Raw genomic sequence first — 6,612 nt, forward strand, 5'->3', positions numbered from 1 at the left:
AGCCCTTGGTGTTCTGGTCCAAGTTGGTGGTTCTGGGGATGGCAGATAGGGGGCCAGGTCAAACACAGTAGACAGGGACTTGTGGGTAGATGCACGTGAAGGGCATTTCCTCAGGGGCATTTCCCTAGCCACTTGCTCTTTCCTGGTACTGAGGGCTGCTAACTTGGAATGGCTTGGGGAAGTGAGTGCTGGTCCATGAGCATGGTTTTGCATGCTCATCCTCTCAGGGCGACACCAGGCACTGGTCCATGTCATGCAAAGAGGCTCAGCCCTGCTTCGCTTGTGGTGGCAGTGGGTACATTAGTGCCTACTCAATGGACAGGGGCTTGCCTACAGAGAGGGCAGGGATCCCACTTTGCTTAGCAGAGAGAGTGTGGTCATTGTGCACGACAGTCCAATCCAGCCTGGCTTCCTCACGCCATGGAGTGCTCAGCAAGGACTGCCTGCACCTCCCTGGATGGGGCTCTATGAGCTGTACACCTCTGTCAACATCATTGCCAGAGTTTTCTTTCCTAGTCTTCCCTGTCTTTCTGGGTAGCCTCAGCCCCAGGTCCAGGTTGCTCTCCAGGTGGCATGAGGTAGGTAGCTGACCTCTCCACTCCAGAAGCTGGGGTGGGTGGGCCTTCAGAACCAAAAACTAATGGAGCACCCTGGGTGGGGTAGGTTGAGTGCTTTATCAGATTGTGGCCTCCTGGGCACCCTCCTTCTTGATATGCTCCATGGCGGAGGCTCCCTGGCGCAGGCTCCCTGGCGCACTTCCCAAGGCTGGATCTGAAGGCTAACAGGTTTTACATACTGTGGGTAACCTGGCTTCTTTCTCAGCCCTGCAAAGGGTCTCACACCTTGGCAGCTTCTTGCACACTCCCTCAGGGTGCTCCTGGGCAAGTCTGGAGGGCACTGTTCTCCTGAGGCTGTCTTGGGAGCCAATTCTTTCATTGCTCCCAGTTCACTGAAGTTTTTGCTAGGTCCAGGGGTATCAAGACAGGCTCGTGCAATAATCTCAAATGTTGCAGGTGAACCAGGCCATCAAGAGGATTGTGGGTGGTTGGTAGCTGCAGAGGAAATAGTCTGCATACCGTGTTTATGGCAGAGCCTGCAAGCACTACAAGAACTTGGTGCACTGGAGCAGCAGCATCCCAGGGCTCAGGGGCAGGGCCATGATGCTCAGCCCTTCCAGTGGGCTCAGGTCTCCTCTACCTAGTCCTCTCTTCACATCAGCCTTGGTGCAGCCACTCACGCTGGTTTTGGGGAACACCATATTCATTTTGGGTGAGATGAGCTTGTGAATCCTCTCCTATGTGCTTGCCAGCTTGCGTGCACTGCAGGAGACTGTTGACACTGGGGATACTGTTCATGTCCATGTGAGTCACTGTGAGATACCAGCACTGTGTCTATTAGGTCCAGGTGCTGCACCAGCTTCCAGAAGCTCAACTTGGGGTTTGAGCTGCCATTGTGCAGTACTGTGCAGTAGAGGATGGGGCTGCCTGGGAAGATGAAGCAGCAAGGCCAGGTGAGCCTGAGGAAGCCCATGGAGGCACGTGGTTTGAGCTGCTTGAAGGAAGATAGCTACTCCAGCAGCTGCGCCACATGCTCTATCTGGCACAGGTCCTCTGAGGCTGGCATTTGTATGCTTTCTGTCCAAGGTGTGGGGGATCAGTATGAATTTGGGTAGGTGGTTATTTTCTGTAACAGTTTAGTTAAAGGGGTGGGGTGAAGCAGGCACTTTCTTTGTTTCTTGGAATACATCAGCACACATTTTCTTGTTCTCACTTCTACCCCATCCCACCACCTCCTGACCCTACTTCACTCTCCACCTACCATCACAATGGTCTCTCTGGAATACCTGGCAGTGTTTTTTTGGAATCACTGCTGGGACGATTGGAGCCAGGCTGGATTTGCATGAGAAGTAGCCGATCCTACTGTTATAGAAAGTCATAAACCTGGCCATCATGAAGGTGGGGTAGTTGCATGAATTATTGTTAGACCGGATGATTTGGAACTGACAGAGGACTGTAAAGAAGAAACTAAGTTAAGGCCCATGCCTGTACTTGGCATCACAGCCATCAGACAGCTTAGCCAGTCAGCAATGTACTGAAATAAAGGGTAGGGGCACCTCTCGTCTTTGTACTGATAGACTTCATGTCAGGCAAATCCTGCATCCTAATGCTTCCAAGATTTTTTGCCTGCATGCTTCTATTACTTTTTGTGATCCACACCTGATATACATCTGGATACTGCAAGCAATGAGAGTGTTTAAATCTTGAGAATAACTTAGCTTTCTTTGTGGAGCCTCTGAAGTTGCAGATATAGGGAACATAATTTAGCTGCGATTTTGCCTTATAATCACAAATTTTTTTATTCAGAAAGAGTAAATTACAAATTTGAAAGTGGCACTTGCAGCAAAAAGGAACTTATTGATAATGACACTGTAATCAGGGCTCTGGGTTTTCTATGGCCATCTTTGAATCAAGATATTGTGAAATTCTTCAAAGGGCTCAATATTGCCAAAGGAGATTCAGTGCTGCATCTGAATGCCCAGGGTTGAAGAAATGGAGAAGCTCTAGTTAGGCTTGTAAAGGAGGAGCACGGAGCCCTAGCACTACAGAAACACAAACATTATGTAGAAACTCAGTACAATGAGGTTTACAAAGAAACGGGTAAAGATTATATTAAAGTTTCTGGTGGTGCCTCCAGTGAGGTATCTCAGTTTTTCATGACCTCAACTGATGATGTGGTGGCCTTGTTTGGACAACATTACCCCATCACTAGGGAGAAAAAGACATCCTCTTTGTTACCTAATGCGACAGTAGGCCAACAAGGGGATACTTTGTCCTCTTTGCTTGTGAAGCATATGCACGGAACATAATGAGGAAGAAGCACAAGGACCTTGAGTTGTTCAGGAGCGTAGCAATGGAAGTCCAGCAGGCTCTGAATCAATTCTCCTCAGCCCTTCTCATTCCACCCCAACCCTTCCTGTTATTCTAGTGCAACCTCAACAATTTTGTCTCCTACAAATATTAGAGACTGTGTAGTCTCTTTCCTGTAGCTGAAGTCCTTCCTGTGCAGACATAATTGAGGGCATTTTGGGTTCTCTGGAGAAGTTTTTAGTAGATATTCAATCTCACAATATTCATTCACATAGTATTGAATAACCGGGGCCACCTATTAGAAGATGCCTTTATCCAGGTGAAGTCTGTACACAAAGCATTTCTGGCTGCACAGAAGTGTCATAAAAAACAAAAACATATAAACATGATAGAGAGATATGTTCAAGTCTTTCAATATTCCTCTTAGGACATGGGACACTACTTTTGTTTACATTCACCAGTTTATTATTTAATAAATGATATGGTAAAGGACACAGACAAACAGCCAGATGAAGAGTAACAGAAGCTCCTGAGAAGAGCCTTGTCCCTATTGAGTTAGGGTATGCCGCGCTCCCTGGCACATAGATGTGTTTACCAACTCAGAAGGTCTTCGAACCCCATACTATGGGGATTTTTATGGAAGCTTCATCACATCGGCATGATGAATTATTAATTTCATTTATAACCCCTCTCCTTTCTTATAGGAACAAGAGGGGGGGCTGAAAGTCCCAACTTTCTAATTATGCCTTGGCCTTCTTTCGACCAGCCTTTTTCTAGGACCTTACCAAGAGTCGCTACGTTAGAACAGAAGACAACCCAGGAAAACCCACGGGAAACAGGAGTGCAGTGTTTGGTGCTGTTACCATTCAAGAACTACAAAGGTCTTAGTAGCTCCTTGTCAGCAACTGAGATCAAAGCCTAAATGTTAAAATAAAAGATTCTCCTAGCACCCTAGTTACAAGGAGATTTAAGAGCTGAATCAGACACGGGGGCAGATATATAATAAAATAGACATATGCAAAATAATATGTATCTTATCATTATAATATTATTATAATAAGATACATATCTTATTATTATAAGAATCTGTATGAATATGTGTGCGTATTTCTTATTACTTCACACCAGGGTAATCTGAGTCCATTTTGGTCTACCCTTCACCTCACCTTCATTCTCTCCCCTACTTCACGACTTATCTGGTTGAACCAAAGTCCTAGGCTGTTGAGATTTTCCCAAACGAAGCTGCAGCTGTGGGGCCAAGAGGCAGACCCAGGATGTCTATACTAGTTTTTAGTTGCTGCCTAACAAATTATTGATTTAGTACCTAAAGAAGATCCATTTATTAGTTCACAGGCCTGTAGGTCATAGTCCAGGCAGGATTGACTGTGTTCTCTCACAGAGTCTCATAATCAAAGTGTCATAATCAAAGTGTTGGCCAGGCTGGGGTCTTATGTAGAGCTTCTGGACAAGAACACTTCCAGGCTGATTCCATCTGTTGGTACCATTCAGTTCCATGTGGTTGTAAGATGAGGTCCTCATTTTCTTGCTGGCCATCGGCTGAGAATCGCTCTCAGTTCCCAAAGACCACTCTCTGGTCCTTTCATGTGGCCTCCTCTGTCTTCAAGCCAGAAATGGCATATGGACATCCACACATGTTGCTTTACTGGCCCCAGCATCACCGCATTTTATTCAAAGTCAGGAGAGCTGGAACTTGAACTCAGCCTTTTTTTCCCCCAAAATGCCAAAGCCACAGAGTCTGCCAAGCTCTCTTGGGCGGTCACCAGAGCCTGTCTGCTACATTCCCCTGGAAAAGGGTGCAGTTTACCATCTCAAGCAGTCTCTGGTCCATCCGGATGAGGAAAATCAGGTTTTTCATTTTTTTTTTTGTTAATTTAAGCCATCAAATTCAGTATTAACAAGAGAAATCCATACTTGGTTCTAAAATTACTGGCAGCACAGGGAATAGTTCACTTCTCATAACAAGAAAAACTCAGGTTTGTGTCTTACTCTTGAAACAAAGAGAACGATTAATAAAATGTTTAAAATTTTTAAATAAATTACTTATTTCGTGTACCTCCTTTTCCCTCCTGCTGGGGAATAGTAGACTAAAAGCCAGTTTTGCCAGGGCATGGGGCCCTCCACCTATCCTGGTGCCCTTTGTCTCCATACAACCCTGCAACTTTAAATCTGACCTGAGGTCCTCCTTTATCACTCTAGCACAGCAGAGCCAGAGGGCAGGCCTAATGACTCCAGACTGAAGCCAGAATGCCCCCGAATGCTCCCTGGCCTTCTCTGGGAGAGATAAATTCTGACTCTGCTCTGAAAGCACCCAGCTGTAAAGTCTGCTCCTCCAGCTGCTGCAGAGGAGGGGGACTGAAGAGTCCTTCTTCACTGGGGGTTTTGTTCCCCACATTCCAGCTCTCGCCCCTTACACTTTGCCAGGCTGCAGCCTATGCCTGCAGAACGTTTTATTATCTTGCCAACACAGAAGCTAGCTGCTGGGCCATGAAGGAAACACATCAGCTAAGAAGATGTGGAAGTGCTAGTTCTGTTCTTCATTTTGGGAAGCCCATGACTCTGGGTCCTGACAGAAGGAGCCAGTACCGTCCAACCAGAACATGATGTTATGACTCCAGGTGTGGACAATGGCACGGTGACTCCAGGTGCCAGTGAGGATCCCCATGGGTCTGCTGCCTTGACAGTTCTGGGGCCAACAAATACAGAGAGTATGATAGACATTCACACAGAGGATCTGCCAACCCCAGAAATCACAGTCTGTACCCAATAAGAAAGCCACAGCACCACCACCCCAAACGTGGTGACCAGTCACCCTATGGAGAAAGTGAGTGAGGAGACACAAACAAGGTTGAGAAAGATGTTGTGGATACAGCGAGCTTAGGTAGATTCTTACTAGCTTCTATGTTCTTTGATGGGATCGTTATTGTTGTTGTGCAAAAAGTGTTGGGAAGGTTCTCACACCAAAGAGAATTGTGTTATTCTGCCAATATGTTTAAAAAAGAGTTTACAACTTTCTTTGTCCCTGAGCCTGTGAAAGGTGACCCATGGAAATGCTTGGACACCCCACCTAAAATCCACAGAAATCACTCCATGAATCATCCCACTTGCCCAAAGTAACCAAAGGAAACAATTTATAAGACTTGTTCCTCTAAGTATTTGTCTTTTAAAAAGAGCTTTAAATATAAAAAATTTAAAGATGTTTTAAAAAACAAAGGATGTAGAAAATGGGCCAAACTCTGTCAACTGATTAGTAACTAAGATAGACAATGCAATTCAGTCAGTTAGAAACTGTAATCATGTCTTTGTTTGAGCCGTTCTTTTATCGTTAAAACACAAGGGAATCTGGAAATATGTATATCAATGGAGTCTTGGGTCTAGTGCTATGTTGGTAAGTTACATAAGCATTCTGTAATTTCTGATTTTTAAAATAGTCACATTCTAGTCTAGTTTGTTCTATTTTTAAGGCCTAATTTGGTATGAATAATCAAGTAGAAAATCTAAATTTGAATAATATGTAATGAGCAGCTGATTTTCACTGGTCTAGATAAGTCATTAAAAGCATTCTTTTTAGATTACAAATAGGAAGTCTTTACTTAGAAGAAGGCACTTTGTTTCTCACAACAAGGCCACCAGGCAGCCTCTAGGTTTGCTCTGCTACCTTCTCCAGAAATGGTTTGATGACTTTAAGGTTTGCTCCTACCTGCCCCCCTGCGTCCCTCAGATGTTG

The 6,612-nt window shown here is 45.2% G+C and overlaps 1 pseudogene; it reads left to right on the top strand.

Annotated features, from left to right (window-relative positions):
- The first annotated feature begins 1,474 nt into the window (after positions 1 to 1,474).
- On the top strand, positions 1,475 to 3,387 carry LOC118978729 (epithelial splicing regulatory protein 1-like; annotated as a pseudogene).
- Positions 3,388 to 6,612: the final 3,225 nt, after the last annotated feature.

The sequence above is a fragment of the Sturnira hondurensis genome, unplaced genomic scaffold, assembly GCF_014824575.4.
Source record: "Sturnira hondurensis isolate 20B ecotype Veracruz unplaced genomic scaffold, ASM1482457v3 Scaffold0022136, whole genome shotgun sequence".
NCBI classification, from domain to species: Eukaryota; Metazoa; Chordata; class Mammalia; order Chiroptera; family Phyllostomidae; genus Sturnira; species Sturnira hondurensis.